At 49.8% G+C, this 26,745-nt stretch overlaps 22 non-coding genes and 31 pseudogenes across 22 annotated transcripts in view; all 53 read left to right on the plus strand.

The window, feature by feature from the left end:
* Positions 1–284: 284 nt before the first annotated feature.
* On the plus strand, positions 285–403 carry LOC148104854 (5S ribosomal RNA; annotated as a pseudogene).
* Positions 404–793: 390 nt separating this feature from the next.
* Positions 794–912, plus strand: LOC148104855 (5S ribosomal RNA). The gene has a single exon (XR_015718773.1). It is a non-coding gene; the product is annotated as a 5S ribosomal RNA (ribosomal RNA).
* Positions 913–1,302: 390 nt separating this feature from the next.
* Positions 1,303–1,421, plus strand: LOC148104856 (5S ribosomal RNA). Its single transcript, XR_015718775.1, has one exon. It is a non-coding gene; the product is annotated as a 5S ribosomal RNA (ribosomal RNA).
* A 389-nt stretch (positions 1,422–1,810) lies between these two features.
* On the plus strand, positions 1,811–1,919 carry LOC148104857 (5S ribosomal RNA; annotated as a pseudogene).
* Positions 1,920–2,309: 390 nt separating this feature from the next.
* Positions 2,310–2,428, plus strand: LOC148104858 (5S ribosomal RNA; annotated as a pseudogene).
* Positions 2,429–2,818: 390 nt separating this feature from the next.
* On the plus strand, positions 2,819–2,937 carry LOC148104859 (5S ribosomal RNA; annotated as a pseudogene).
* Positions 2,938–3,327: 390 nt separating this feature from the next.
* On the plus strand, positions 3,328–3,446 carry LOC148104860 (5S ribosomal RNA; annotated as a pseudogene).
* Positions 3,447–3,835: 389 nt separating this feature from the next.
* LOC148104861 (5S ribosomal RNA) lies at positions 3,836–3,954 on the plus strand. The gene has a single exon (XR_015718776.1). It is a non-coding gene; the product is annotated as a 5S ribosomal RNA (ribosomal RNA).
* A 390-nt stretch (positions 3,955–4,344) lies between these two features.
* LOC148104862 (5S ribosomal RNA) lies at positions 4,345–4,463 on the plus strand (annotated as a pseudogene).
* Positions 4,464–4,853: 390 nt separating this feature from the next.
* LOC148104863 (5S ribosomal RNA) lies at positions 4,854–4,962 on the plus strand (annotated as a pseudogene).
* A 390-nt stretch (positions 4,963–5,352) lies between these two features.
* On the plus strand, positions 5,353–5,471 carry LOC148104864 (5S ribosomal RNA; annotated as a pseudogene).
* A 389-nt stretch (positions 5,472–5,860) lies between these two features.
* Positions 5,861–5,979, plus strand: LOC148104865 (5S ribosomal RNA; annotated as a pseudogene).
* A 389-nt stretch (positions 5,980–6,368) lies between these two features.
* On the plus strand, positions 6,369–6,477 carry LOC148104866 (5S ribosomal RNA; annotated as a pseudogene).
* A 390-nt stretch (positions 6,478–6,867) lies between these two features.
* On the plus strand, positions 6,868–6,986 carry LOC148104867 (5S ribosomal RNA; annotated as a pseudogene).
* Positions 6,987–7,376: 390 nt separating this feature from the next.
* LOC148104868 (5S ribosomal RNA) lies at positions 7,377–7,495 on the plus strand (annotated as a pseudogene).
* A 390-nt stretch (positions 7,496–7,885) lies between these two features.
* On the plus strand, positions 7,886–8,004 carry LOC148104869 (5S ribosomal RNA; annotated as a pseudogene).
* Positions 8,005–8,394: 390 nt separating this feature from the next.
* LOC148104870 (5S ribosomal RNA) lies at positions 8,395–8,513 on the plus strand (annotated as a pseudogene).
* Positions 8,514–8,903: 390 nt separating this feature from the next.
* Positions 8,904–9,012, plus strand: LOC148104871 (5S ribosomal RNA; annotated as a pseudogene).
* A 390-nt stretch (positions 9,013–9,402) lies between these two features.
* LOC148104872 (5S ribosomal RNA) lies at positions 9,403–9,521 on the plus strand (annotated as a pseudogene).
* Positions 9,522–9,910: 389 nt separating this feature from the next.
* LOC148104873 (5S ribosomal RNA) lies at positions 9,911–10,029 on the plus strand. Its single transcript, XR_015718962.1, has one exon. It is a non-coding gene; the product is annotated as a 5S ribosomal RNA (ribosomal RNA).
* A 390-nt stretch (positions 10,030–10,419) lies between these two features.
* Positions 10,420–10,538, plus strand: LOC148104874 (5S ribosomal RNA; annotated as a pseudogene).
* A 389-nt stretch (positions 10,539–10,927) lies between these two features.
* LOC148104875 (5S ribosomal RNA) lies at positions 10,928–11,046 on the plus strand (annotated as a pseudogene).
* A 389-nt stretch (positions 11,047–11,435) lies between these two features.
* Positions 11,436–11,554, plus strand: LOC148104876 (5S ribosomal RNA). The gene has a single exon (XR_015718777.1). It is a non-coding gene; the product is annotated as a 5S ribosomal RNA (ribosomal RNA).
* A 390-nt stretch (positions 11,555–11,944) lies between these two features.
* Positions 11,945–12,063, plus strand: LOC148104877 (5S ribosomal RNA; annotated as a pseudogene).
* A 390-nt stretch (positions 12,064–12,453) lies between these two features.
* LOC148104878 (5S ribosomal RNA) lies at positions 12,454–12,572 on the plus strand (annotated as a pseudogene).
* A 390-nt stretch (positions 12,573–12,962) lies between these two features.
* Positions 12,963–13,071, plus strand: LOC148104879 (5S ribosomal RNA; annotated as a pseudogene).
* A 390-nt stretch (positions 13,072–13,461) lies between these two features.
* On the plus strand, positions 13,462–13,580 carry LOC148104880 (5S ribosomal RNA; annotated as a pseudogene).
* Positions 13,581–13,969: 389 nt separating this feature from the next.
* LOC148104881 (5S ribosomal RNA) lies at positions 13,970–14,088 on the plus strand. The gene has a single exon (XR_015718963.1). It is a non-coding gene; the product is annotated as a 5S ribosomal RNA (ribosomal RNA).
* A 390-nt stretch (positions 14,089–14,478) lies between these two features.
* Positions 14,479–14,597, plus strand: LOC148104882 (5S ribosomal RNA). Its single transcript, XR_015718778.1, has one exon. It is a non-coding gene; the product is annotated as a 5S ribosomal RNA (ribosomal RNA).
* A 390-nt stretch (positions 14,598–14,987) lies between these two features.
* LOC148104883 (5S ribosomal RNA) lies at positions 14,988–15,106 on the plus strand. The gene has a single exon (XR_015718779.1). It is a non-coding gene; the product is annotated as a 5S ribosomal RNA (ribosomal RNA).
* Positions 15,107–15,495: 389 nt separating this feature from the next.
* On the plus strand, positions 15,496–15,614 carry LOC148104884 (5S ribosomal RNA). Its single transcript, XR_015718909.1, has one exon. It is a non-coding gene; the product is annotated as a 5S ribosomal RNA (ribosomal RNA).
* Positions 15,615–16,004: 390 nt separating this feature from the next.
* LOC148104885 (5S ribosomal RNA) lies at positions 16,005–16,123 on the plus strand. Its single transcript, XR_015718781.1, has one exon. It is a non-coding gene; the product is annotated as a 5S ribosomal RNA (ribosomal RNA).
* Positions 16,124–16,513: 390 nt separating this feature from the next.
* Positions 16,514–16,632, plus strand: LOC148104886 (5S ribosomal RNA; annotated as a pseudogene).
* Positions 16,633–17,021: 389 nt separating this feature from the next.
* On the plus strand, positions 17,022–17,140 carry LOC148104887 (5S ribosomal RNA; annotated as a pseudogene).
* A 389-nt stretch (positions 17,141–17,529) lies between these two features.
* LOC148104888 (5S ribosomal RNA) lies at positions 17,530–17,648 on the plus strand. The gene has a single exon (XR_015718964.1). It is a non-coding gene; the product is annotated as a 5S ribosomal RNA (ribosomal RNA).
* A 390-nt stretch (positions 17,649–18,038) lies between these two features.
* LOC148104889 (5S ribosomal RNA) lies at positions 18,039–18,157 on the plus strand. Its single transcript, XR_015718782.1, has one exon. It is a non-coding gene; the product is annotated as a 5S ribosomal RNA (ribosomal RNA).
* Positions 18,158–18,547: 390 nt separating this feature from the next.
* Positions 18,548–18,666, plus strand: LOC148104890 (5S ribosomal RNA). The gene has a single exon (XR_015718783.1). It is a non-coding gene; the product is annotated as a 5S ribosomal RNA (ribosomal RNA).
* A 389-nt stretch (positions 18,667–19,055) lies between these two features.
* Positions 19,056–19,174, plus strand: LOC148104891 (5S ribosomal RNA). Its single transcript, XR_015718910.1, has one exon. It is a non-coding gene; the product is annotated as a 5S ribosomal RNA (ribosomal RNA).
* Positions 19,175–19,564: 390 nt separating this feature from the next.
* On the plus strand, positions 19,565–19,683 carry LOC148104892 (5S ribosomal RNA). Its single transcript, XR_015718784.1, has one exon. It is a non-coding gene; the product is annotated as a 5S ribosomal RNA (ribosomal RNA).
* A 390-nt stretch (positions 19,684–20,073) lies between these two features.
* Positions 20,074–20,192, plus strand: LOC148104893 (5S ribosomal RNA; annotated as a pseudogene).
* Positions 20,193–20,581: 389 nt separating this feature from the next.
* Positions 20,582–20,700, plus strand: LOC148104894 (5S ribosomal RNA; annotated as a pseudogene).
* Positions 20,701–21,090: 390 nt separating this feature from the next.
* LOC148104895 (5S ribosomal RNA) lies at positions 21,091–21,209 on the plus strand. Its single transcript, XR_015718785.1, has one exon. It is a non-coding gene; the product is annotated as a 5S ribosomal RNA (ribosomal RNA).
* A 390-nt stretch (positions 21,210–21,599) lies between these two features.
* On the plus strand, positions 21,600–21,718 carry LOC148104896 (5S ribosomal RNA). The gene has a single exon (XR_015718787.1). It is a non-coding gene; the product is annotated as a 5S ribosomal RNA (ribosomal RNA).
* A 390-nt stretch (positions 21,719–22,108) lies between these two features.
* On the plus strand, positions 22,109–22,227 carry LOC148104897 (5S ribosomal RNA). The gene has a single exon (XR_015718788.1). It is a non-coding gene; the product is annotated as a 5S ribosomal RNA (ribosomal RNA).
* Positions 22,228–22,617: 390 nt separating this feature from the next.
* On the plus strand, positions 22,618–22,736 carry LOC148104898 (5S ribosomal RNA; annotated as a pseudogene).
* Positions 22,737–23,125: 389 nt separating this feature from the next.
* On the plus strand, positions 23,126–23,244 carry LOC148104899 (5S ribosomal RNA). The gene has a single exon (XR_015718789.1). It is a non-coding gene; the product is annotated as a 5S ribosomal RNA (ribosomal RNA).
* A 390-nt stretch (positions 23,245–23,634) lies between these two features.
* On the plus strand, positions 23,635–23,753 carry LOC148104900 (5S ribosomal RNA; annotated as a pseudogene).
* A 384-nt stretch (positions 23,754–24,137) lies between these two features.
* On the plus strand, positions 24,138–24,256 carry LOC148104901 (5S ribosomal RNA; annotated as a pseudogene).
* A 390-nt stretch (positions 24,257–24,646) lies between these two features.
* Positions 24,647–24,765, plus strand: LOC148104902 (5S ribosomal RNA; annotated as a pseudogene).
* Positions 24,766–25,155: 390 nt separating this feature from the next.
* Positions 25,156–25,274, plus strand: LOC148104903 (5S ribosomal RNA; annotated as a pseudogene).
* Positions 25,275–25,664: 390 nt separating this feature from the next.
* On the plus strand, positions 25,665–25,783 carry LOC148104904 (5S ribosomal RNA). The gene has a single exon (XR_015718951.1). It is a non-coding gene; the product is annotated as a 5S ribosomal RNA (ribosomal RNA).
* A 390-nt stretch (positions 25,784–26,173) lies between these two features.
* LOC148104905 (5S ribosomal RNA) lies at positions 26,174–26,292 on the plus strand. The gene has a single exon (XR_015718952.1). It is a non-coding gene; the product is annotated as a 5S ribosomal RNA (ribosomal RNA).
* Positions 26,293–26,676: 384 nt separating this feature from the next.
* LOC148104906 (5S ribosomal RNA) overlaps positions 26,677–26,745 on the plus strand; it is a 119-nt gene continuing 50 nt past the window's right edge. Inside the window, exon 1 of the ribosomal RNA XR_015718790.1 lies at positions 26,677–26,745. This exon is cut by the window's right edge and continues 50 nt beyond it. This is a non-coding gene — a ribosomal RNA (5S ribosomal RNA).

A 26,745-nucleotide genomic window follows, 5' to 3' on the forward strand; every position in this document is an offset into this window, starting at 1 on the left:
CTGTTTTCACCAATGTCTTGTTCTGCTGGCTGAGGCCACCTACAACACACCAGGGCCAGTGCTGCTGGCCGAGGCTAACTACACCACACCAGGCCCTGTGCTGGTTCCTGAGGCCATCTTCAAAAATCCAGGGCCTGTGCTGCTGGATAAATGCTAAACTGAGTCTTTGGGTTAGGGTATTAGGCAAGCATGCAGGTAGGGTTATAGGATTGTGTTCGTAACTTCAGGTACTGGCCACCTCATCACTTGATTCCATAAATTGACACATTGTGCTGTGGGCAGCAACTTACGGCCATACCACCCTGAGCACGCCTGACCTCGTCTGATCTCGGAAGCTAAGCAGGGCTGGGCTTGGTTAGTACTTGGATGGGAGACTGCCTGGGAATACCTGGTGCTGTAAGCCCTTCATTTTCATGTCATTGAACTGCTTTTGATCCAGAGAAGGGGTGTATTAAAAGACCCAAAGCAGCTGCCCATTAATGAGGGCACATTAACGACATTGCTTTTGGCTGTTTTCACCAATGTCTTGTTCTGCTGGCTGAGGCCACCTACAACACACCAGGGCCAGTGCTGCTGGCCGAGGCTAACTACACCACACCAGGCCCTGTGCTGGTTCCTGAGGCCATCTTCAAAAATCCAGGGCCTGTGCTGCTGGATAAATGCTAAACTGAGTCTTTGGGTTAGGGTATTAGGCAAGCATGCAGGTAGGGTTATAGGATTGTGTTCGTAACTTCAGGTACTGGCCACCTCATCACTTGATTCCATAAATTGACACATTGTGCTGTGGGCAGCAGCTTACGGCCATACCACCCTGAGCACGCCTGACCTCGTCTGATCTCGGAAGCTAAGCAGGGCTGGGCTTGGTTAGTACTTGGATGGGAGACTGCCTGGGAATACCTGGTGCTGTAAGCCTTTCATTTTCATGTCATTGAACTGCTATTGATCCAGAGAAGGGGTGTATTAAAAGACCCAAAGCAGCTGCCCATTAATGAGGGCACATTAAAAACATTGCTTTTGGCTGTTTTCACCAATGTCTTGTTCTGCTGGCTGAGGCCACCTACAACACACCAGGGCCAGTGCTGCTGGCCGAGGCTAACTACACCACACCAGGCCCTGTGCTGGTTCCTGAGGCCATCTTCAAAAATCCAGGGCCTGTGCTGCTGGATAAATGCTAAACTGAGTCTTTGGCTTAGGGTATTAGGCAAGCATGCAGGTAGGGTTATAGGATTGTGTTCGTAACTTCAGGTACTGGCCACCTCATCACTTGATTCCATAAATTGACACATTGTGCTGTGGGCAGCAGCTTACGGCCATACCACCCTGAGCACGCCTGACCTCGTCTGATCTCGGAAGCTAAGCAGGGCTGGGCTTGGTTAGTACTTGGATGGGAGACTGCCTGGGAATACCTGGTGCTGTAAGCCTTTAATTTTCATGTCATTGAACTGCTTTTGATCCAGAGAAGGGGTGTATTAAAAGACCCAAAGCAGCTGCCCATTAATGAGGGCACATTAACGACATTGGTTTTGACTGTTTTCACCAATGTCTTGTTCTGCTGGCTGAGGCCACCTACAACACACCAGGGCCAGTGCTGCTGGCCGAGGCTAACTACACCACACCAGGCCCTGTGCTGGTTCCTGAGGCCATCTTCAAAAATCCAGGGCCTGTGCTGCTGGATAAATGCTAAACTGAGTCTTTGGCTTAGGGTATTAGGCAAGCATGCAGGTAGGGTTAAGGATTGTGTTCGTAACTTCAGGTACTGGCCACCTCATCACTTGATTCCATAAATTGACACATTGTGCTGTGGGCAGCAGCTTACGGCCATACCACCCTGAGCATGCCTGATCTCGGAAGCTAAGCAGGGCTGGGCTTGGTTAGTACTTGGATGGGAGACTGCCTGGGAATACCTGGTGCTGTAAGCCTTTCATTTTCATGTCATTGAACTGCTTTTGATCCAGAGAAGGGGTGTATTAAAAGACCCAAAGCAGCTGCCCATTAATGAGGGCACATTAACGACATTGCTTTTGGCTGTTTTCACCAATGTCTTGTTCTGCTGGCTGAGGCCACCTACAACACACCAGGGCCAGTGCTGCTGGCCGAGGCTAACTACACCACACCAGGTCCTGTGCTGGTTCCTGAGGCCATCTTCAAAAATCCAGGGCCTGTGCTGCTCGATAAATGCTAAACTGAGTCTTTGGCTTAGGGTATTAGGCAAGCATGCAGGTAGGGTTATAGGATTGTGTTCGTAACTTCAGGTACTGGCCACCTCATCACTTGATTCCATAAATTGACACATTGTGCTGTGAGCAGCAGCTTATGGCCATACCACCCTGAGCACGCCAGACCTCATCTGATCTCGGAAGCTAAGCAGGGCTGGGCTTGGTTAGTACTTGGATGGGAGACTGCCTGGGAATACCTGGTGCTATAAACCTCTCATTTTAATGTCATTGAACTGCTTTTGATCCAGAGAAGGGGTGTATTAAAAGACCCAAAGCAGCTGCCCATTAATGAGGGCACATTAACGACATTGCTTTTGGCTGTTTTCACCAATGTCTTTTTCTGCTGGCTGAGGCCACCTACAACACACCAGGGCCAGTGCTGCTTGCCGAGGCTCACTACACCACACCAGGCCCTGTGCTGGTTCCTGAGGCCATCTTCAAAAATCCAGGGCCCTTGCTGCTGGATGAATGCTAAACAGAGTCTTTGGGTTAGGGTATTAGGCAAGCATGAAGGTAGGGTTATAGGATTGTGTTCGTAACTTCAGGTACTGGCCACCTCATCACTTGATTCCATAAATTGACACATTGTGCTGTGGGCAGCAGCTTACGGCCATACCACCCTGAGCACGCCTGACCTCGTCTGATCTCGGAAGCTAAGCAGGGCTGTGTTTGGTTAGTACTTGGATGGGAGACTGCCTGGGAATACCTGGTGCTGTAAGGCTTTCATTTTCATGTCATTGAACTGCTTTTGATCCAGAGAAGGGGTGTATTAAAAGACCCAAAGCAGATGCCCATTAATGAGGGCACATTAACAACATTGCTTTTGGCTGTTTTCACCAATGTCTTGTTCTTCTGGCTGAGGCCACCTACAACACACCAGGGCTAGTGTTGCTGGCCGAGGCTAACTACACCACACAAGGCCATGTGCTGGTTCCTGAGGCCATCTTCAAAAATCCAGGGCCTGTGCTGCTGGATAAATGCTAAACTGAGTCTTTGGGTTAGGGTATTAGGCAAGCATGCAGGTAGGGTTATAGGATTGTGTTCGTAACTTCAGGTACTGGCCACCTCATCACTTGATTCCATAAATTGACACATTGTGCTGTGGGCAGCAGCTTACGGCCATACCACCCTGAGCACGCCTGACCTTGTCTGATGTCGGAAGCTAAGCAGGGCTGTGCTTGGTTAGTACTTGGATGGGAGACTGCCTGGGAATACCTGGTGCTGTAAGCCTTTCATTTTCATGTCATTGAACTGCTTTTGATCCAGAGAAGGGGTGTATTAAAAGACCCAAAGCAGCTGCCCATTAATGAGGGCACATTAACGGCATTGCTTTTGGCTGTTTTCACCAATGTCTTGTTCTGCTGGCTGAGGCCACCTACAACACACCAGGGCCAGTGCTGCTGGCCGAGGCTAACTACACCACACCAGGCCCTGTGCTGGTTCCTGAGGCCATCTTCAAATTCCAGGTCCTGTGCTGCTGGATAAATGCTAAACTGAGTCTTTGGGTTAGGGTATTAGGCAAGCATGCAGGTAGGGTTATAGGATTGTGTTCGTAACTTCAGGTACTGGCCGCCTCATCACTTGATTCCATAAATTGACACATTGTGCTGTGGGCAGCAGCTTACGGCCATACCACCCTGAGCACGCCTGACCTCGTCTGATCTCGGAAGCTAAGCAGGGCTGGGCTTGGTTAGTACTTGGATGGGAGACTGCCTGGGAATACCTGGTGCTGTAAGCCTTTCATTTTCATGTCATTGAACTGCTTTTGATCCAGAGAAGGGGTGTATTAAAAGACCCAAAGCAGATGCCCATTAATGAGGGCACATTAACGACATTGCTTTTGGCTGTTTTCACCAATGTCTTGTTCTGCTGGCTGAGGCCACCTACAACACAACAGGGCCAGTGCTGCTGGCCGAGGCTAGCTACACCACACCAGGCCCTGTGCTGGTTCCTGAGGTCATCTTCAAAAATCCAGGGCCCTTGCTGCTGGATAAATGCTAAACTGAGTCTTTGGGTTAGGGTATTAGGCAAGCATGCAGGTAGGGTTATAGGATTGTGTTCGTAACTTCAGGTACTGGCCACCTCATCACTTGATTCCATAAATTGACACATTGTGCTGTGGGCAGCACCTTACGGCCATACCACCCTGAGCACGCCTGACCTCGTCTGATCTCGGAAGCTAAGCAGGGCTGGGCTTGGTTAGTACTTGGATGGGAGACTGCCTGGGAATACCTGGTGCTGTAAGCCTTTCATTTTCATGTCATTGAACTGCTTTTGATCCAGAGAAGGGGTGTATTAAAAGACCCAAAGCAGATGCCCATTAATGAGGGCACATTAACGACATTGCTTTTGGCTGTTTTCACCAATGTCTTGTTCTGCTGGCTCAGGCCACCTACAACACACCAGGGCCAGTGCTGCTGGCCGAGACTAACTACACCACACCAGGCCCTGTGCTGGTTCCTTAGGCAATCTTCAGAAATCCAGGGCCTGTGCTGCTGGATAAATGCTAAACTGAGTCTTTGGGTTAGGGTATTAGGCAAGCATGCAGGTAGGGTTATAGGATTGTGTTCGTAACTTCAGGTACTGGCCACCTCATCACTTGATTCCATAAATTGACACATTGTGCTGTGGGCAGCAGCTTACGGCCATACCACCCTGAGCACGCCTGACCTCGTCTGATCTCGGAAGCTAAGCAGGGCTGGGCTTGGTTAGTACTTGGATGGGGGAATACCTGGTGCTGTAAGCCTTTCATTTTCATGTCATTGAACTGCTTTTGATCCAGAGAAGGGGTGTATTAAAAGACCCAAAGCAGCTGCCCACTAATGAGGGCACATTAACGACATTGCTTTTGGCTGTTTTCACCAATGTCTTGTTCTGCTGGCTGAGGCCACCTACAACACACCAGGGCCAGTGCTGCTGGCCGAGGCTAGCTACACCACACCAGGCCCTGTGCTGGTTCCTGAGGCCATCTTCAAAAATCCAGGGCCCTTGCTGCTGGATAAATGCTAAACTGAGTCTTTGGGTTAGGGTATTAGGCAAGCATGCAGGTAGGGTTATAGGATTGTGTTCGTAACTTCAGGTACTGGCCACCTCATCACTTGATTCCATAAATTGACACATTGTGCTGTGGGCAGCAGCTTATGGCCATACCACCCTGAGCACGCCTGACCTCGTCTGATCTCGGAAGCTAAGCAGGGCTGGGCTTGGTTAGTACTTGGATGGGAGACTGCCTGGGAATACCTGGTGCTGTAAGCCTTTCATTTTCATGTCATTGAACTGCTTTTGATCCAGAGAAGGGGTGTATTAAAAGACCCAAAGCAGCTGCCCATTAATGAGGGCACATTAACGACATTGCTTTTGGCTGTTTTCACCAATGTCTTGTTCTCCTGCTTAGACCACCTACAACACACCAGGGCCAGTGCTGCTGGCCGAGGCTAACTACACCACACCAGGCCCTGTGGTGGTTCCTTAGGCCATCTTCAAAAATCCAGGGCCTGTGCTGCTGGATAAATGCTAAACTGAGTCTTTGGATTAGGGTATTAGGCAAGCATGCAGGTAGGGTTATAGGATTGTGTTCGTAACTTCAGGTACTGGCCACCTCATCACTTGATTCCATAAATTGACACATTGTGCTGTGGGCAGCAGCTTACGGCCATACCACCCTGAGCACGCCTGACCTCGTCTGATCTCAGAAACTAAGCAGGGCTGGGCTTGGTTAGTACTTGGATGGGAGACTGCCTGGGAATACCTGGTGCTGTAAGCCTTTCATTTTCATGTCATTGAACTGCTTTTGATCCAGAGAAGGGGTGTATTAAAAGACCCAAAGCAGCTGCCCATTAATGAGGGCACATTAACAACATTGCTTTTGGCTGTTTTCACCAATGTCTTGTTCTGCTGGCTGAGGCCACCTACAACACACCAGGGCCAGTGCTGCTGGCCGAGGCTAACTACACCACACCAGGCCCTGTGCTGGTTCCTGAGGCCATCTTCAAAAATCCAGGGCCTGTGCTGCTGGATAAATGCTAAACTGAGTCTTTGGCTTAGGGTATTAGGCAAGCATGCAGGTAGGGTTAAGGATTGTGTTCGTAACTTCAGGTACTGGCCACCTCATCACTTGATTCCATAAATTGACACATTGTGCTGTGGGCAGCAGCTTACGGCCATACCACCCTGAGCATGCCTGATCTCGGAAGCTAAGCAGGGCTGGGCTTGGTTAGTACTTGGATGGGAGACTGCCTGGGAATACCTGGTGCTGTAAGCCTTTCATTTTCATGTCATTGAACTGCTTTTGATCCAGAGAAGGGGTGTATTAAAAGACCCAAAGCAGCTGCCCATTAATGAGGGCACATTAACGACATTGCTTTTGGCTGTTTTCACCAATGTCTTGTTCTGCTGGCTGAGGCCACCTACAACACACCAGGGCCAGTGCTGCTGGCCGAGGCTAACTACACCACACTAGGTCCTGTGCTGGTTCCTGAGGCCATCTTCAAAAATCCAGGGCCTGTGCTGCTGGATAAATGCTAAACTGAGTCTTTGGCTTAGGGTATTAGGCAAGCATGCAGGTAGGGTTATAGGATTGTGTTCGTAACTTCAGGTACTGGCCACCTCATCACTTGATTCCATAAATTGACACATTGTGCTGTGAGCAGCAGCTTATGGCCATACCACCCTGAGCACGCCAGACCTCATCTGATCTCGGAAGCTAAGCAGGGCTGGGCTTGGTTAGTACTTGGATGGGAGACTGCCTGGGAATACCTGGTGCTATAAACCTCTCATTTTAATGTCATTGAACTGCTTTTGATCCAGAGAAGGGGTGTATTAAAAGACCCAAAGCAGCTGCCCATTAATGAGGGCACATTAACGACATTGCTTTTGGCTGTTTTCACCAATGTCTTTTTCTGCTGGCTGAGTCCACCTACAACACACCAGGGCCAGTGCTGCTTGCCGAGGCTCACTACACCACACCAGGCCCTGTGCTGGTTCCTGAGGCCATCTTCAAAAATCCAGGGCCCTTGCTGCTGGATGAATGCTAAACTGAGTCTTTGGGTTAGGGTATTAGGCAAGCATGAAGGTAGGGTTATAGGATTGTGTTCGTAACTTCAGGTACTGGCCACCTCATCACTTGATTCCATAAATTGACACATTGTGCTGTGGGCAGCAGCTTACGGCCATACCACCCTGAGCACCCCTGACCTCGTCTGATCTCGGAAGCTAAGCAGGGCTGTGCTTGGTTAGTACTTGGATGGGAGACTGCCTGGGAATACCTGGTGCTGTAAGGCTTTCATTTTCATGTCATTGAACTGCTTTTGATCCAGAGAAGGGGTGTATTAAAAGACCCAAAGCAGATGCCCATTAATGAGGGCACATTAACAACATTGCTTTTGGCTGTTTTCACCAATGTCTTGTTCTTCTGGCTGAGGCCACCTACAACACACCAGGGCTAGTGTTGCTGGCCGAGTCTAACTACACCACACAAGGCCATGTGCTGGTTCCTGAGGCCATCTTCAAAAATCCAGGGCCTGTGCTGCTGGATAAATGCTAAACTGAGTCTTTGGGTTAGGGTATTAGGCAAGCATGCAGGTAGGGTTATAGGATTGTGTTCGTAACTTCAGGTACTGGCCACCTCATCACTTGATTCCATAAATTGACACATTGTGCTGTGGGCAGCAGCTTACGGCCATACCACCCTGAGCACGCCTGACCTTGTCTGATCTCGGAAGCTAAGCAGGGCTGTGCTTGGTTAGTACTTGGATGGGAGACTGCCTGGGAATACCTGGTGCTGTAAGCCTTTCATTTTCATGTCATTGAACTGCTTTTGATCCAGAGAAGGGGTGTATTAAAAGACCCAAAGCAGCTGCCCATTAATGAGGGCACATTAACGGCATTGCTTTTGGCTGTTTTCACCAATGTCTTGTTCTGCTGGCTGAGGCCACCTACAACACAACAGGGCCAGTGCTGCTGGCCGAGGCTAGCTACACCACACCAGGCCCTGTGCTGGTTCCTGAGGTCATCTTCAAAAATCCAGGGCCCTTGCTGCTGGATAAATGCTAAACTGAGTCTTTGGGTTAGGGTATTAGGCAAGCATGCAGGTAGGGTTATAGGATTGTGTTCGTAACTTCAGGTACTGGCCACCTCATCACTTGATTCCATAAATTGACACATTGTGCTGTGGGCAGCAGCTTACGGCCATACCACACTGAGCACGCGTGACCTCGTTTGATCTCGGAAGCTAAGCAGGGCTGGGCTTGGTTAGTACTTGAATGGGCGAATGCCTGGGAATACCTGGTGCTGTAAGCCTTTCATTTTCATGTCATTGAACTGCTTTTGATCCAGAGAAGGGGTGTATTAAAAGACCCAAAGCACCTGCCCATTAATGAGGGCACATTAACGACATTGCTTTTGGCTGTTTTCACCAATGTCTTGTTCTGCTGGCTGAGGCCACCTACAACACACCAGGGCCAGTGCTGCTGGCCGAGGCTAACTACACCACACCAGGCCCTGTGCTGGTTCCTGAGGCCATCTTCAAAAATCCAGGGCCTGTGCTGCTGGATAAATGCTAAACTGAGTCTTTGGGTTAGGGTATTAGGCAAGCATGCAGGTAGGGTTATAGGATTGTGTTCGTAACTTCAGGTACTGGCCACCTCATCACTTGATTCCATAAATTGACACATTGTGCTGTGGGCAGCAGCTTACGGCCATACCACCCTGAGCACGCCTGACCTCGTCAGATCTCGGAAGCTAAGCAGGGCTGGGCTTGGTTAGTACTTGGATGGGGGAATACCTGGTGCTGTAAGCCTTTCATTTTCATGTCATTGAACTGCTTTTGATCCAGAGAAGGGGTGTATTAAAAGACCCAAAGCAGCTGCCCACTAATGAGGGCACATTAACGACATTGCTTTTGGCTGTTTTCACCAATGTCTTGTTCTGCTGGCTGAGGCCACCTACAACACACCAGGGCCAGTGCTGCTGGCCGAGGCTAGCTACACCACACCAGGCCCTGTGCTGGTTCCTGAGGCCATCTTCAAAAATCCAGGGCCCTTGCTGCTGGATAAATGCTAAACTGAGTCTTTGGGTTAGGGTATTAGGCAAGCATGCAGGTAGGGTTATAGGATTGTGTTCGTAACTTCAGGTACTGGCCACCTCATCACTTGATTCCATAAATTGACACATTGTGCTGTGGGCAGCAGCTTATGGCCATACCACCCTGAGCACGCCTGACCTCGTCTGATCTCGGAAGCTAAGCAGGGCTGGGCTTGGTTAGTACTTGGATGGGAGACTGCCTGGGAATACCTGGTGCTGTAAGCCTTTCATTTTCATGTCATTGAACTGCTTTTGATCCAGAGAAGGGGTGTATTAAAAGACCCAAAGCAGCTGCCCATTAATGAGGGCACATTAACGACATTGCTTTTGGCTGTTTTCACCAATGTCTTGTTCTCCTGCTTAGACCACCTACAACACACCAGGGCCAGTGCTGCTGGCCGAGGCTAACTACACCACACCAGGCCCTGTGCTGGTTCCTGAGGCCATCTTCAAAAATCCAGGGCCTGTGCTGCTGGATAAATGCTAAACTGAGTCTTTGGCTTAGGGTATTAGGCAAGCATGCAGGTAGGGTTATAGGATTGTGTTCGTAACTTCAGGTACTGGCCACCTCATCACTTGATTCCATAAATTGACACATTGTGCTGTGGGCAGCAGCTTACGGCCATACCACCCTGAGCACGCCTGACCTCGTCTGATCTCAGAAGCTAAGCAGGGCTGGGCTTGGTTAGTACTTGGATGGGAGACTGCCTGGGAATACCTGGTGCTGTAAGCCTTTCATTTTCATGTCATTGAACTGCTTTTGATCCAGAGAGGGGGTGTATTAAAAGACCCAAAGCAGCTGCCCATTAATGAGGGCACATTAACAACATTGCTTTTGGCTGTTTTCACCAATGTCTTGTTCTGCTGGCTGAGGCCACCTACAACACACCAGGGCCAGTGCTGCTGGCCGAGGCTAGCTACACCACACCAGGCCCTGTGCTGGTTCCTGAGGCCATCTTCAAAAATCCAGGGCCCTTGCTGCTGGATAAATGCTAAACTGAGTCTTTGGGTTAGGGTATTAGGCAAGCATGCAGGTAGGGTTATAGGATTGTGTTCGTAACTTCAGGTACTGGCCACCTCATCACTTGATTCCATAAATTGACACATTGTGCTGTGGGCAGCAGCTTACGGCCGTACCACCCTGAGCACGCCTGACCTCGTCTGATCTCGGAAGCTAAGCAGGGCTGGGCTTGGTTAGTACTTGGATGGGAGACTGCCTGGGAATACCTGGTGCTGTAAGCCTTTCATTTTCATGTCATTGAACTGCTTTTGATCCAGAGAAGGGGTGTATTAAAAGACCCAAAGCATTTGCCCATTAATGAGGGCACATTAACGACATTGCTTTTGGCTGTTTTCACCAATGTCTTGTTCTCCTGCTTAGACCACCTACAACACACCAGGGCCAGTGCTGCTGGCCGAGGCTAACTACACCACACCAGGCCCTGTGCTGGTTCCTGAGGCCATCTTCAAAAATCCAGGGCCTGTGCTGCTGGATAAATGCTAAACTGAGTCTTTGGGTTAGGGTATTAGGCAAGCATGCAGGTAGGGTTATAGGATTGTGTTCGTAACTTCAGGTACTGGCCACCTCATCACTTGATTCCATAAATTGACACATTGTGCTGTGGGCAGCAGCTTACGGCCATACCACCCTGAGCACGCCTGACCTTGTCTGATCTCGGAAGCTAAGCAGGGCTGTGCTTGGTTAGTACTTGGATGGGGGACTGCCTGGGAATACCTGGTGCTGTAAGCCTTTCATTTTCATGTCATTGAACTGCTTTTGATCCAGAGAAGGGGTGTATTAAAAGACCCAAAGCAGCTGCCCATTAATGAGGGCACATTAACGGCATTGCTTTTGGCTGTTTTCACCAATGTCTTGTTCTGCTGGCTGAGGCCACCTACAACACACCAGGGCCAGTGCTGCTGGCCGAGGCTAACTACACCACACCAGGCCCTGTGCTGGTTCCTGAGGCCATCTTCAAATTCCAGGTCCTGTGCTGCTGGATAAATGCTAAACTGAGTCTTTGGGTTAGGGTATTAGGCAAGCATGCAGGTAGGGTTATAGGATTGTGTTCGTAACTTCAGGTACTGGCCGCCTCATCACTTGATTCCATAAATTGACACATTGTGCTGTGGGTAGCAGCTTACGGCCATACCACCCTGAGCACGCCTGACCTCGTCTGATCTCGGAAGCTAAGCAGGGCTGGGCTTGGTTAGTACTTGGATGGGAGACTGCCTGGGAATACCTGGTGCTGTAAGCCTTTCATTTTCATGTCATTGAATTGCTTTTGATCCAGAGAAGGGGTGTATTAAAAGACCCAAAGCAGATGCCCATTAATGAGGGCACATTAACGACATTGCTTTTGGCTGTTTTCACCAATGTTTTGTTCTGCTGGCTGAGGCCACCTACAACACAACAGGGCCAGTGCTGCTGGCCGAGGCTAGCTACACCACACCAGGCCCTGTGCTGGTTCCTGAGGTCATCTTCAAAAATCCAGGGCCCTTGCTGCTGGATAAATGCTAAACTGAGTCTTTGGGTTAGGGTATTAGGCAAGCATGCAGGTAGGGTTATAGGATTGTGTTCGTAACTTCAGGTACTGGCCACCTCATCACTTGATTCCATAAATTGACACATTGTGCTGTGGGCAGCAGCTTACGGCCATACCACACTGAGCACGCGTGAACTCGTTTGATCTCGGAAGCTAAGCAGGGCTGGGCTTGGTTAGTACTTGAATGGGCGAATGCCTGGGAATACCTGGTGCTGTAAGCCTTTCATTTTCATGTCATTGAACTGCTTTTGATCCAGAGAAGGGGTGTATTAAAAGACCCAAAGCAGCTGCCCATTAATGAGGGCACATTAACGACATTGCTTTTGGCTGTTTTCACCAATGTCTTGTTCTGCTGGCTGAGGCCACCTACAACACACCAGGGCCAGTGCTGCTGGCCGAGGCTAACTACACCACACCAGGCCCTGTGCTGGTTCCTGAGGCCATCTTCAAAAATCCAGGGCCTGTGCTGCTGGATAAATGCTAAACTGAGTCTTTGGGTTAGGGTATTAGGCAAGCATGCAGGTAGGGTTATAGGATTGTGTTCGTAACTTCAGGTACTGGCCACCTCATCACTTGATTCCATAAATTGACACATTGTGCTGTGGGCAGCACCTTACGGCCATACCACCCTGAGCACGCCTGACCTCGTCTGATCTCGGAAGCTAAGCAGGGCTGGGCTTGGTTAGTACTTGGATGGGAGACTGCCTGGGAATACCTGGTGCTGTAAGCCTTTCATTTTCATGTCATTGAACTGCTTTTGATCCAGAGAAGGGGTGTATTAAAAGACCCAAAGCAGATGCCCATTAATGAGGGCACATTAACGACATTGCTTTTGGCTGTTTTCACCAATGTCTTGTTCTGCTGGCTCAGGCCACCTACAACACACCAGGGCCAGTGCTGCTGGCCGAGACTAACTACACCACACCAGGCCCTGTGCTGGTTCCTTAGGCCATCTTCAAAAATCCAGGGCCTGTGCTGCTGGATAAATGCTAAACTGAGTCTTTGGCTTAGGGTATTAGGCAAGCATGCAGGTAGGGTTATAGGATTGTGTTCGTAACTTCAGGTACTGGCCACCTCATCACTTGATTCCATAAATTGACACATTGTGCTGTGGGCAGCAGCTTACGGCCATACCACCCTGAGCACGCCTGACCTCGTCAGATCTCGGAAGCTAAGCAGGGCTGGGCTTGGTTAGTACTTGGATGGGGGAATACCTGGTGCTGTAAGCCTTTCATTTTCATGTCATTGAACTGCTTTTGATCCAGAGAAGGGGTGTATTAAAAGACCCAAAGCAGCTGCCCACTAATGAGGGCACATTAACGACATTGCTTTTGGCTGTTTTCACCAATGTCTTGTTCTGCTGGCTGAGGCCACCTACAACACACCAGGGCCAGTGCTGCTGGCCGAGGCTAGCTACACCACACCAGGCCCTGTGCTGGTTCCTGAGGCCATCTTCAAAAATCCAGGGCCCTTGCTGCTGGATAAATGCTAAACTGAGTCTTTGGGTTAGGGTATTAGGCAAGCATGCAGGTAGGGTTATAGGATTGTGTTCGTAACTTCAGGTACTGGCCACCTCATCACTTGATTCCATAAATTGACACATTGTGCTGTGGGCAGCAGCTTATGGCCATACCACCCTGAGCACGCCTGACCTCGTCTGATCTCGGAAGCTAAGCAGGGCTGGGCTTGGTTAGTACTTGGATGGGAGACTGCCTGGGAATACCTGGTGCTGTAAGCCTTTCATTTTCATGTCATTGAACTGCTTTTGATCCAGAGAAGGGGTGTATTAAAAGACCCAAAGCAGCTGCCCATTAATGAGGGCACATTAACGACATTGCTTTTGGCTGTTTTCACCAATGTCTTGTTCTCCTGCTTAGACCACCTACAACACACCAGGGCCAGTGCTGCTGGCCGAGGCTAACTACACCACACCAGGCCCTGTGCTGGTTCCTGAGGCCATCTTCAAAAATCCAGGGCCTGTGCTGCTGGATAAATGCTAAACTGAGTCTTTGGCTTAGGGTATTAGGCAAGCATGCAGGTAGGGTTATAGGATTGTGTTCGTAACTTCAGGTACTGGCCACCTCATCACTTGATTCCATAAATTGACACATTGTGCTGTGGGCAGCAGCTTACGGCCATACCACCCTGAGCACGCCTGACCTCGTCTGATCTCAGAAGCTAAGCAGGGCTGGGCTTGGTTAGTACTTGGATGGGAGACTGCCTGGGAATACCTGGTGCTGTAAGCCTTTCATTTTCATGTCATTGAACTGCTTTTGATCCAGAGAAGGGGTGTATTAAAAGACCCAAAGCAGCTGCCCATTAATGAGGGCACATTAACAACATTGCTTTTGGCTGTTTTCACCAATGTCTTGTTCTGCTGGCTGAGGCCACCTACAACACACCAGGGCCAGTGCTGCTGGCCGAGCCTAACTACACCACACCAGGCCCTGTGCTGGTTCCTGAGGCCATCTTCAAAAATCCAGGGCCTGTGCTGCTGGATAAATGCTAAACTGAGTCTTTGGCTTAGGGTATTAGGCAAGCATGCAGGTAGGGTTATAGGATTGTGTTCGTAACTTCAGGTACTGGCCACCTCATCACTTGATTCCATAAATTGACACATTGTCATGTGGGCAGCAGCTTACGGCCATACCACCCTGAGCACGCCTGACCTCGTCTGATCTCGGAAGCTAAGCAGGGCTGGGCTTGGTTAGTACTTGGATGGGAGACTGCCTGGGAATACCTGGTGCTGTAAGCCTTTCATTTTCATGTCATTGAACTGCTTTTGATCCAGAGAGGGGGTGTATTAAAAGACCCAAAGCAGCTGCCCATTAATGAGGGCACATTAACAACATTGCTTTTGGCTGTTTTCACCAATGTCTTGTTCTGCTGGCTGAGGCCACCTACAACACACCAGGGCCAGTGCTGCTGGCCGAGGCTAGCTACACCACACCAGGCCCTGTGCTGGTTCCTGAGGCCATCTTCAAAAATCCAGGGCCCTTGCTGCTGGATAAATGCTAAACTGAGTCTTTGGGTTAGGGTATTAGGCAAGCATGCAGGTAGGGTTATAGGATTGTGTTCGTAACTTCAGGTACTGGCCACCTCATCACTTGATTCCATAAATTGACACATTGTGCTGTGGGCAGCAGCTTACGGCCATACCACCCTGAGCACGCCTGACCTCGTCTGATCTCGGAAGCTAAGCAGGGCTGGGCTTGGTTAGTACTTGGATGGGAGACTGCCTGGGAATACCTGGTGCTGTAAGCCTTTCATTTTCATGTCATTGAACTGCTTTTGATCCAGAGAAGGGGTGTATTAAAAGACCCAAAGCATTTGCCCATTAATGAGGGCACATTAACGACATTGCTTTTGGCTGTTTTCACCAATGTCTTGTTCTCCTGCTTAGACCACCTACAACACACCAGGGCCAGTGCTGCTGGCCGAGGCTAACTACACCACACCAGGCCCTGTGCTGGTTCCTGAGGCCATCTTCAAAAATCCAGGGCCTGTGCTGCTGGATAAATGCTAAACTGAGTCTTTGGCTTAGGGTATTAGGCAAGCATGCAGGTAGGGTTATAGGATTGTGTTCGTAACTTCAGGTACTGGCCACCTCATCACTTGATTCCATAAATTGACACATTGTGCTGTGGGCAGCAGCTTGCGGCCATACCACCCTGAGCACGCCTGACCTCGTCTGATCTCAGAAGCTAAGCAGGGCTGGGCTTGGTTAGTACTTGGATGGGAGACTGCCTGGGAATACCTGGTGCTGTAAGCCTTTCATTTTCATGTCATTGAACTGCTTTTGATCCAGAGAAGGGGATTATTAAAAGACCCAAAGCAGCTGCCCATTAATGAGGGCACATTAACAACATTGCTTTTGGCTGTTTTCACCAATGTCTTGTTCTGCTGGCTGAGGCCACCTACAACACACCAGGGCCAGTGCTGCTGGCCGAGCCTAACTACACCACACCAGGCCCTGTGCTGGTTCCTGAGGCCATCTTCAAAAATCCAGGGCCTGTGCTGCTGTATAAATGCTAAACTGAGTCTTTGGCTTAGGGTATTAGGCAAGCATGCAGGTAGGGTTATAGGATTGTGTTCGTAACTTCAGGTACTGGCCACCTCATCACTTGATTCCATAAATTGACACATTGTGCTGTGGGCAGCAGCTTACGGCCATACCACCCTGAGCACGCCTGACCTCGTCTGATCTCGGAAGCTAAGCAGGGCTGGGCTTGGTTAGTACTTGGATGGGAGACTGCCTGGGAATACCTGGTGCTGTAAGCCTTTCATTTTCATGTCATTGAACTGCTTTTGAATCAGAGAAGGGGTGTATTAAAAGACCCAAAGCAGCTGCCCATTAATGAGGGCACATTAACGACATTGCTTTTGGCTGTTTTCACCAATGTCTTGTTCTGCTGGCTGAGGCCACCTACAACACACCAGAGCCAGTGCTGCTGGACGAGCCTAACTACACCACACAAGGCCCTGTGCTGGTTCCTGAGGCCATCTTCAAAAATCTATGGCCTGTTCTGCTGGATAAATGCTAAACTGAGTCTTTGGCTTAGGGTATTAGGCAAGCATGCAGGTAGGGTTATAGGATTGTGTTCGTAACTTCAGGTACTGGCCACCTCATCACTTGATTCCATAAATCGACACATTGTGCTGTGGGCAGCAGCTTACGGCCATACCACCCTGAGCACGCCTGACCTCGTCTGATCTCGGAAGCTAAGCAGTGCTGGGCTTGGTTAGTACTTGGATGGGAGACTGACTGGGAATACCTGGTGCTGTAAGCCTTTCATTTTCATGTCATTGAACTGCTTTTGATCCAGAGAAGGGGTGTATTAAAAGACCCAAAGCAGCTGCCCATTAATGAGGGCACATTAACGACATTGCTTTTGGCTGTTTTCACCAATGTCTTGTTCTGCTGGCTGAGGCCACCTACAACACACCAGGGCCAGTGCTGCTGGCCGACGCTAACTACACCACACCAGGCCGTGTTCTGGTTCCTGAGGCCATCTTCAAAAATCCAGGGCCTGTGCTGCTGGATAAATGCTAAACTGAGTCTTTGGCTTAGGGTATTAGGCAAGCATGCAGGTAGGGTTATAGGATTGTGTTCGTAACTTCAGGTATTGGCACCTCATCACTTGATTCCATAAATTGACACATTGTTCTGTGGGCAGCAGCTTACGGCCATACCACCCTGAGCACGCCTGACCTCGTCTGATCTCGGAAGCTAAGCAGGGCTGGGCTTGGTTAGTACTTGGATGGGAGAGTGCCTGGGAATACCTGGTGCTGTATGCCTTTCATTTTCATGTCATTGAATTGCTTTTGATCCAGAGAAGGGCTGTATTGAAAGACCCAAAGCAGATGCCCATTAATGAGGGCACATTAACGACATTGCTTTTGGCTGTTTTCACGAATGTCTTGTTCTCCTGCTTAGACCACCTACAACACACCAGGGCCAGTGCTGCTGGCCGAGGCTAACTACACCACACCAGGCCCTGTGCTGGTTCCTGAGGCCATCTTCAAAAATCCAGGGCCTGTGCTGCTGGATAAATGCTAAACTGAGTCTTTGGCTTAGGGTATTAGGCAAGCATGCAGGTAGGGTTATAGGATTGTGTTCGTAACTTCAGGTACTGGCCACCTCATCACTTGATTCCATAAATTGACACATTGTGCTGTGGGCAGCAGCTTACGGCCATACCACCCTGAGCACGCCTGACCTCGTCTGATCTCAGAAGCTAAGCAGGGCTGGGCTTGGTTAGTACTTGGATGGGAGACTGCCTGGGAATACCTGGTGCTGTAAGCCTTTCATTTTCATGTCATTGAACTGCTTTTGATCCAGAGAAGGGGTGTATTAAAAGACCCAAAGCAGCTGCCCATTAATGAGGGCACATTAACAACATTGCTTTTGGCTGTTTTCACCAATGTCTTGTTCTGCTGGCTGAGGCCACCTACAACACACCAGGGCCAGTGCTGCTGGCCGAGCCTAACTACACCACACCAGGCCCTGTGCTGGTTCCTGAGGCCATCTTCAAAAATCCAGGGCCTGTGCTGCTGGATAAATGCTAAACTGAGTCTTTGGCTTAGGGTATTAGGCAAGCATGCAGGTAGGGTTATAGGATTGTGTTCGTAACTTCAGGTACTGGCCACCTCATCACTTGATTCCATAAATTGACACATTGTCATGTGGGCAGCAGCTTACGGCCATACCACCCTGAGCACGCCTGACCTCGTCTGATCTCGGAAGCTAAGCAGGGCTGGGCTTGGTTAGTACTTGGATGGGAGACTGCCTGGGAATACCTGGTGCTGTAAGCCTTTCATTTTCATGTCATTGAACTGCTTTTGATCCAGAGAGGGGGTGTATTAAAAGACCCAAAGCAGCTGCCCATTAATGAGGGCACATTAACAACATTGCTTTTGGCTGTTTTCACCAATGTCTTGTTCTGCTGGCTGAGGCCACCTACAACACACCAGGGCCAGTGCTGCTGGCCGAGGCTAGCTACACCACACCAGGCCCTGTGCTGGTTCCTGAGGCCATCTTCAAAAATCCAGGGCCCTTGCTGCTGGATAAATGCTAAACTGAGTCTTTGGGTTAGGGTATTAGGCAAGCATGCAGGTAGGGTTATAGGATTGTGTTCGTAACTTCAGGTACTGGCCACCTCATCACTTGATTCCATAAATTGACACATTGTGCTGTGGGCAGCAGCTTACGGCCATACCACCCTGAGCACGCCTGACCTCGTCTGATCTCGGAAGCTAAGCAGGGCTGGGCTTGGTTAGTACTTGGATGGGAGACTGCCTGGGAATACCTGGTGCTGTAAGCCTTTCATTTTCATGTCATTGAACTGCTTTTGATCCAGAGAAGGGGTGTATTAAAAGACCCAAAGCATTTGCCCATTAATGAGGGCACATTAACGACATTGCTTTTGGCTGTTTTCACCAATGTCTTGTTCTCCTGCTTAGACCACCTACAACACACCAGGGCCAGTGCTGCTGGCCGAGGCTAACTACACCACACCAGGCCCTGTGCTGGTTCCTGAGGCCATCTTCAAAAATCCAGGGCCTGTGCTGCTGGATAAATGCTAAACTGAGTCTTTGGCTTAGGGTATTAGGCAAGCATGCAGGTAGGGTTATAGGATTGTGTTCGTAACTTCAGGTACTGGCCACCTCATCACTTGATTCCATAAATTGACACATTGTGCTGTGGGCAGCAGCTTGCGGCCATACCACCCTGAGCACGCCTGACCTCGTCTGATCTCAGAAGCTAAGCAGGGCTGGGCTTGGTTAGTACTTGGATGGGAGACTGCCTGGGAATACCTGGTGCTGTAAGCCTTTCATTTTCATGTCATTGAACTGCTTTTGATCCAGAGAAGGGGATTATTAAAAGACCCAAAGCAGCTGCCCATTAATGAGGGCACATTAACAACATTGCTTTTGGCTGTTTTCACCAATGTCTTGTTCTGCTGGCTGAGGCCACCTACAACACACCAGGGCCAGTGCTGCTGGCCGAGCCTAACTACACCACACCAGGCCCTGTGCTGGTTCCTGAGGCCATCTTCAAAAATCCAGGGCCTGTGCTGCTGTATAAATGCTAAACTGAGTCTTTGGCTTAGGGTATTAGGCAAGCATGCAGGTAGGGTTATAGGATTGTGTTCGTAACTTCAGGTACTGGCCACCTCATCACTTGATTCCATAAATTGACACATTGTGCTGTGGACAGCAGCTTACGGCCATACCACCCTGAGCACGCCTGACCTCGTCTGATCTCGGAAGCTAAGCAGGGCTGGGCTTGGTTAGTACTTGGATGGGAGACTGCCTGGGAATACCTGGTGCTGTAAGCCTTTCATTTTCATGTCATTGAACTGCTTTTGAATCAGAGAAGGGGTGTATTAAAAGACCCAAAGCAGCTGCCCATTAATGAGGGCACATTAACGACATTGCTTTTGGCTGTTTTCACCAATGTCTTGTTCTGCTGGCTGAGGCCACCTACAACACACCAGAGCCAGTGCTGCTGGACGAGCCTAACTACACCACACAAGGCCCTGTGCTGGTTCCTGAGGCCATCTTCAAAAATCTATGGCCTGTTCTGCTGGATAAATGCTAAACTGAGTCTTTGGCTTAGGGTATTAGGCAAGCATGCAGGTAGGGTTATAGGATTGTGTTCGTAACTTCAGGTACTGGCCACCTCATCACTTGATTCCATAAATCGACACATTGTGCTGTGGGCAGCAGCTTACGGCCATACCACCCTGAGCACGCCTGACCTCGTCTGATCTCGGAAGCTAAGCAGTGCTGGGCTTGGTTAGTACTTGGATGGGAGACTGACTGGGAATACCTGGTGCTGTAAGCCTTTCATTTTCATGTCATTGAACTGCTTTTGATCCAGAGAAGGGGTGTATTAAAAGACCCAAAGCAGCTGCCCATTAATGAGGGCACATTAACGACATTGCTTTTGGCTGTTTTCACCAATGTCTTGTTCTGCTGGCTGAGGCCACCTACAACACACCAGGGCCAGTGCTGCTGGCCGACGCTAACTACACCACACCAGGCCGTGTTCTGGTTCCTGAGGCCATCTTCAAAAATCCAGGGCCTGTGCTGCTGGATAAATGCTAAACTGAGTCTTTGGCTTAGGGTATTAGGCAAGCATGCAGGTAGGGTTATAGGATTGTGTTCGTAACTTCAGGTATTGGCACCTCATCACTTGATTCCATAAATTGACACATTGTGCTGTGGGCAGCAGCTTACGGCCATACCACCCTGAGCACGCCTGACCTCGTCTGATCTCGGAAGCTAAGCAGGGCTGGGCTTGGTTAGTACTTGGATGGGAGAGTGCCTGGGAATACCTGGTGCTGTATGCCTTTCATTTTCATGTCATTGAATTGCTTTTGATCCAGAGAAGGGCTGTATTGAAAGACCCAAAGCAGATGCCCATTAATGAGGGCACATTAACGACATTGCTTTTGGCTGTTTTCACCAATGTCTTGTTCTGCTGGCTCAGGCCACCTACAACACACCAGGGCCAGTGCTGCTGGCCGAGGCTAACTACACCACACCAGGCCCTGTTCTGGTTCCTGAGGCCATCTTCAAAAATCCAGGGCCTGTGCTGCTGGATAAATGCTAAACTGAGTCTTTTGGTTAGGGTATTAGGCAAGCATGAAGGTAGGGTTATAGGATTGTGTTCGTAACTTCAGGTACTGGCCACCTCATCACTTGATTCCATAAATTGACACATTGTGCTGTGGGCAGCAGCTTACGGCCATACCACCCTGAGCACGCCTGACCTCGTCTGATCTCGGAAGCTAAGCAGGGCTGGGCTTGGTTAGTACTTGGATGGGAGACTGCCTGGGAATACCTGGTGCTGTAAGCCTTTCATTTTCATGTCATTGAACTGCTTTTGATCCAGAGAAGGGGTGTATTAAAAGACCCAAAGCAGCTGCCCATTAATGAGGGCACATTAACGACATTGCTTTTGGCTGTTTTCACCAATGTCTTGTTCTGCTGGCTGAGGCCACCTACAACACACCAGGGCCAGTGCTGCTGGCCGAGGCTAACTACACCACACCAGGCCCTGTGCTGGTTCCTGAGGCCATCTTCAAAAATCCAGGGCCCGTGCTGCCGGATAAATGCTAAACTGAGTCTTTGGGTCAGGGTATTAGGCAAGCATGAAGGTAGGGTTATAGGATTGTGTTCGTAACTTCAGGTACTGGCCACCTCATCACTTGATTCCATAAATTGACACATTGTGCTGTGGGCAGCAGCTTACGGCCATACCACCCTGAGCACGCCTGACCTCGTCTGATCTCGGAAGCTAAGCAGGGCTGGGCTTGGTTAGTACTTGGATGGGAGACTGCCTGGGAATACCTGGTGCTGTAAGCCTTTCATTTTCATGTCATTGAACTGCTTTTGATCCAGAGAAGGGGTGTATTAAAAGACCCAAAGCAGCTGCCCATTAATGAGGGCACATTAACGACATTGCTTTTGGCTGTTTTCACCAATGTCTTGTTCTGCTGGCTGACGCCACCTACAACACACCAGGGCCAGTGCTGCTGGCCAAGGCTAACTACACCACACCAGGCCCTGTTCTGGTTCCTGAGGCCATCTTCAAAAATCCAGGGCCTGTGCTGCTGGATAAATGCTAAACTGAGTCTTTGGGTTAGGGTATTAGGCAAGCATGAAGGTAGGGTTATAGGATTGTGTTCGTAACTTCAGGTAATGGCCACCTCATCACTTGATTCCATAAATTGACACATTGTGCTGTGGGCAGCAGCTTACGGCCATACCACCCTGAGCACGCCTGACCTCGTCTGATCTCGGAAGCTAAGCAGGGCTGGGCTTGGTTAGTACTTGGATGGGAGACTGCCTGGGAATACCTGGTGCTGTAAGCCTTTCATTTTCATGTCATTGAACTGCTTTTGATCCAGAGAAGGGGTGTATTAAAAGACCCAAAGCAGCTGCCCATTAATGAGGGCACATTAACGACATTGCTTTTGGCTGTTTTCACCAATGTCTTGTTCTGCTGGCTGAGGCCACCTACAACACACCAGGGCCAGTGCTGCTGGCCGAGGCTAACTACACCACACCAGGCCCTGTGCTGGTTCCTGAGGCCATCTTCAAAAATCCATGGCCTGTGCTGCTGGATAAATGCTAAACTGAGTCTTTGGCTTAGGGTATTAGGCAAGCATGCAGGTAGGGTTATAGGATTGTGTTCGTAACTTCAGGTACTGGCCACCTCATCACTTGATTCCATAAATTGACACATTGTGCTGTGGGCAGCAGCTTACGGCCATACCACCCTGAGCACGCCTGACCTCGTCTGATCTCGGAAGCTAAGCAGGGCTGGGCTTGGTTAGTACTTGGATGGGAGACTAACTGGGAATACCGGGTGCTGTAAGCCTTTCTTTTTCATGTCATTGAACTGCTTTTGATCCAGAGAAGGGGTGTATTAAAAGACCCAAAGCAGCTGCCCATTAATGAGGGCACATTAACAACATTGCTTTTGGCTTTTTTCACCAATGTCTTGTTCTGCTGGCTGAGGCCACATACAAAACACCAGGGCCAGTGCTGCTGGCCGAGGCTAACTACACCACACCAGGCCCTGTGCTGGTTCCTGAGGCCATCTTCAAATTCCAGGTCCTGTGCTGCTGGATAAATGCTAAAATGAGTCTTTGGCTTAGGGTATTAGGCAAGCATGCAGGTAGGGTTATAGGATTGTGTTCGTAAATTCAGGTACTGGCCACCTCATCACTTGATTCCATAAATTGACACATTGTGCTATGGGCAGCAGCTTACGGCCATACCACCCTGAGCACGCCTGACCTCGTCTGATCTCGGAAGCTAAGCAGGGCTGGGCTTGGTTAGTACTTGGATGGGAGACTGCCTGGGAATACCTGGTGCTGTAAGCCTTTCATTTTCATGTCATTGAACTGCTTTTGATCCAGAGAAGGGGTGTATTAAAAGACCCAAAGCAGATGCCCATTAATGAGGGCACATTAACAACATTGCTTTTGGCTGTTTTCACCAATGTCTTGTTCTGCTGGCTGAGGCCACCTACAACACACCAGGGCCAGTGCTGCTGGCCGAGGCTAACTACACCACACCAGGCCCTGTGCTGGTTTCTGAGGCCATCTTCAAAAATCCAGGGCCTGTGCTGCTGGATAAATGCTAAACTGAGTCTTTGGGTTAGGGTATTAGGCAAGCATGCAGGTAGGGTTATAGGATTGTGTTCGTAACTTCAGGTACTGGCCACCTCATCACTTGATTCCATAAATTGACACATTGTGCTGTGGGCAGCAGCTTACGGCCATACCACCCTGAGCACGCCTGACCTCGTCTGATCTCGGAGGTTAAGCAGGGCTGGGCTTGGTTAGTACTTGGATGGGAGACTGCCTGGGAATACCTGGTGCTGTAAGCCTTTCATGGCATTGAACTGCTTTTGATCCAGAGAAGGGGTGTATTAAAAGACCCAAAGCAGCTGCCCATTAATGAGGGCACATTAACGACATTGCTTTTGGCTGTTTTCACCAATGTCTTGTTCTGCTGGCTGAGGCCACCTACAACACACCAGGGCCAGTGCTGCTGGCCGAGGCTAACTACACCACACCAGGCCCTGTGCTGGTTCCTGAGGCCATCTTCAAAAATCCAGGGCCTGTGCTGCTGGATAAATGCTAAACTGAGTCTTTTGCTTAGGGTATTAGGCAAGCATGCAGGTAGGGTTATAGGATTGTGTTCGTAACTTCAGGTACTGGCCACCTCATCACTTGATTCCATAAATTGACACATTGTGCTGTGGGCAGCAGCTTACGGCCATACCACCCTGAGCACGCCTGACCTCGTCTGATCTCGGAAGCTAAGCAGGGCTGGGCTTGTTTAGTACTTGGATGGGAGACTTCCTGGGAATACCTGGTGCTGTAAGCCTTTCATTTTCATGTCATTGAACTGCTTTTGATCCAGAGAAGGGGTGTATTAAAAGACCCAAAGCAGCTGCCCATTAATGAGGGCACATTAACGACATTGCTTTTGGCTGTTTTCACCAATGTCTTCTTCTGCTGGCTGAGGCCACCTACAACACACCAGGGCCAGTGCTGCTGGCCCAGGCTAACTACACCACACCAGGCCCTGTGCTGGTTCCTGATGCCATCTTCAAAAATCCAGGGCCTGTGCTGCTGGACTAATGCTAAACTGAGTCTTTGGTTTAGGGTATTAGGCAAGCATGCAGGTAGGGTTATAGGATTGTGTTCGTAACTTCAGGTAATGGCCACCTCATCACTTGATTCCATAAATTGACACATTGTGCTGTGGGCAGCAGCTTACGGCCATACCACCCTGAGCACGCCTGACCTCGTCTGATCTCGGAAGCTAAGCAGGGCTGGGCTTGGTTAGTACTTGGATGGGAGACTGCCTGGGAATACGTGGTGCTGTAAGCCTTTCATTTTCATGTCATTGAACTGCTTTTGATCCAGAGAAGGGGTGTATTAAAAGACCCAAAGCAGCTGCCCATTAATGAGGGCACATTAACGACATTGCTTTTGGCTGTTTTCACCAATGTCTTGTTCTGCTGGCTGAGGCCACCTAAAACACACAAGGGCAAGTGCTGCTGGCCAAGGCTAACTACACCACACCAGGCCCTGTGCTGGTTCCTGAGGCCATCTTCAAAAATCCAGGGCCTGTGCTGCTGGATAAATGCTAAACTTAGTCTTTGGGTTAGGGTATGAGGCAAGCATGCAGGTAGGGTTATAGGATTGTGTTCGTAACATCAGGTACTGGCCACCTCATCACTTGATTCCATAAATTGACACATTGTGCTGTGGGCAGCAGCTTACGGCCAAACCACCCTGAGCACGCCTGACCTCGTCTGATCTCGGAAGCTAAGCAGGGCTGGGCTTGGTTAGTACTTGGATGGGAGACTTCCTGGGAATACCTGGTGCTGTAAGCCTTTCATTTTCATGTCATTGAACTGCTTTTGATCCAGAGAAGGGGTGTATTAAAAGACCCAAAGCAGCTGCCCATTAATGAGGGCACATTAACGACATTGCTTTTGGCTGTTTTCACCAATGTCTTGTTCTGCTGGCTGAGGCCACCTACAACACACCAGGGCCAGTGCTGCTGGCCGAGGCTAACTACACCACACCAGGTCCTGTGCTGGTTCCTGAGGCCATCTTCAAAAATCCAGGGCCTGTGCTGCTGGATAAATGCTAAAATGAGTCTTTGGGTTAGGGTATTAGGCAAGCATGCAGGTAGGGTTATAGGATTGTGTTCGTAACTTCAGGTACTGGCCACCTCATCACTTGATTCCATAAATTGACACATTGTGCTGTGGGCAGCAGCTTACGGCCATACCACCCTGAGCACGCCTGACCTCGTCTGATCTCGGAAGTTAAGCAGGGCTGGGCTTGGTTAGTACTTGGATGGGAGACTGCCTGGGAATACCTGGTGCTGTAAGCCTTTCATTTTCATGTCATTGAACTGCTTTTGATCCAGAGAAGGGGTGTATTAAAAGACCCAAAGCAGCTGCCCATTAATGAGGGCACATTAACGACATTGCTTTTGGCTGTTTTCACCAATGTCTTGTTCTGCTGGCTGAGGCCACCTACAACACACCAGGGCCAGTGCTGCTGGCCGAGGCTAACTACACCACACCAGGCCCTGTGCTGGTTCCTGAGGCCATCTTCAAAAATCCAGGGCCTGTGCTGCTGGATAAATGCTAAACTGAGTCTTTGGCTTAGGGTATTAGGCAAGCATGCAGGTAGGGTTATAGGATTGTGTTCGTAACTTCAGGTACTGGCCACCTCATCACTTGATTCCATAAATTGACACATTGTGCTGTGGGCAGCAGCTTACGGCCATACCACCCTGAGCACGCCTGACCTCGTCTGATCTCGGAAGTTAAGCAGGGCTGGGCTTGGTTAGTACTTGGATGGGAGACTGCCTGGGAATACCTGGTGCTGTAAGCCTTTCATGGCATTGAACTGCTTTTGATCCAGAGAAGGGGTGTATTAAAAGATCCAAAGCAGCTGCCCATTAATGAGGGCACATTAACGACATTGCTTTTGGCTGTTTTCACCAATGTCTTGTTCTGCTGGCTGAGGCCACCTACAACACACCAGGGCCAGTGCTGCTGGCCGAGGCTAACTACACCACACCAGGCCCTGTGCTGGTTCCTGAGGCCATCTTCAAAAATCCAGGGCCTGTGCTGCTGGATAAATGCTAAACTGAGTCTTTGGCTTAGGGTATTAGGCAAGCATGCAGGTAGGGTTATAGGATTGTGTTCGTAACTTCAGGTACTGGCAACCTCATCACTTGATTCCATAAATTGACACATTGTGCTGTGGGCAGCAGCTTACGGCCATACCACCCTGAGCACGCCTGACCTCGTCTGATCTCGGAAGCTAAGCAGGGCTGGGCTT

Source organism: Neolamprologus brichardi, chromosome 3, assembly GCF_056152115.1.
Source record: "Neolamprologus brichardi isolate AB-2024 chromosome 3, ASM5615211v1, whole genome shotgun sequence".
NCBI lineage: Eukaryota > Metazoa > Chordata > Actinopteri > Cichliformes > Cichlidae > Neolamprologus > Neolamprologus brichardi.